This window comes from Vigna radiata, unplaced genomic scaffold (assembly GCF_000741045.1).
Source record: "Vigna radiata var. radiata cultivar VC1973A unplaced genomic scaffold, Vradiata_ver6 scaffold_353, whole genome shotgun sequence".
Taxonomy (NCBI): Eukaryota; Viridiplantae; Streptophyta; class Magnoliopsida; order Fabales; family Fabaceae; genus Vigna; species Vigna radiata.
The window spans coordinates 264,889-266,299 of NW_014542184.1; positions in this window are offsets into that span (position 1 = coordinate 264,889).

A 1,411-nucleotide genomic window follows, 5' to 3' on the forward strand; every position below is an offset into this window, starting at 1 on the left:
TCTCACCTTGATCATAGAGAACGCTCCAAGTGAACTCCTAAGATCTAAACCGCTCGGTGAGGAGCGCTCTTCGTGAGCTCTCACCTTGATCATAGGGAATGCTCAAAGTGAACTCCTAAGATCTAAACAGCTCGGTGAGGAACATTCTTCGGGGAGGAGGGCTCTTCATGAGCTCTCACCTTGATCATAGGGAACACTCCAAGTGAAATCCTAAGATCTAAACCACTCAGTGAGGAATGTTTTTCGTGAGCTCTCACCTTGATCATAGGGAACGCTCCAAATGAACTCCTAAGATCTAATCGCTTGGTGAGGAACACTCTTTGTGAGCTCTCACCTTGATTTTAGAAAACACTCCAAGTGAACTCCTAAGGTCTAAAGCGCTCGAGGAGGAATGCTCTTTGTGAGCTCTCACCTTGATCATAGGGAATGCTCTAAGTGAACTCCTAAGATCTAAATCGCTAGGTGAGGAACGTTCTTCGTGAACTCTCACTTTAATCTTTTCAACCAGGGGAACACTCTTCATGAGCTCTCACCTTAATCATAGGGAACACTCCAAGTGAACTCCTAAGATCTAAATCGCTAGGTGAAAAACGTTCTTCATGAACTCTCACCTTAATCTTTGCTTGTCCTCAAGCAAAACAAAACAAAACAACACACAAAACAAAACTTGGCTTTATACAATTTCATCCACTGTTTCAACATTCCTAAAGTGCATGACAAAACTACTCAATTCAACATCTTCAGTGAAATCCAAAATAAGATGCATGCATGCTTTCAATCTAGAGATTGCAAAACAGATGTTACACATTATGAATGACCAATCGACTAAGCAAAAATGTACTCAAGAAAATTAACAATTCATATCAAGCAAGTGTTTCACTCAATCACTCAAGTGTTTAAGGTGGCACTCCAACTCTCAAGTATTCACAAGTCACATGAAACAAAATTGCCATTCATTTCAAACAATCAAAATCCTTACATGCAAATGCCATCAAAAGGACTTTTCAAGGCTTGTAATGCGGTTAGGCTAATGATGAAGGGTGAAAAACAGTTATTTTCATATGTCAATTTGGACCAAATTACACTCTTTACTACTTGGAATGAGCCTAGAATCAAGCAAAACTCAATAAACGAGTCTGGAGAGAGTCAAAAGTTATTTTTAGCAATTTTATGCTTGTCTTGCATTGTTTTGTAGCTAATTTGAGAAAGTAAAGAATAGAGTTAAAGATACAGGTCGTTGACTCAAGAAAAGAGCAGAAAAATGAAGATTTGAAGAGTCGACGCACCGCCCGGTGGCACACTTAAACCGTCGGGCGGTCCAGGACGAGGAGTAGGCATGGCGATTGACGCTGAGCGATCCTACCGGGCGGTGGCTCGCTGGACTTGGGCCTATTTTCTGATGCGCTCCTCA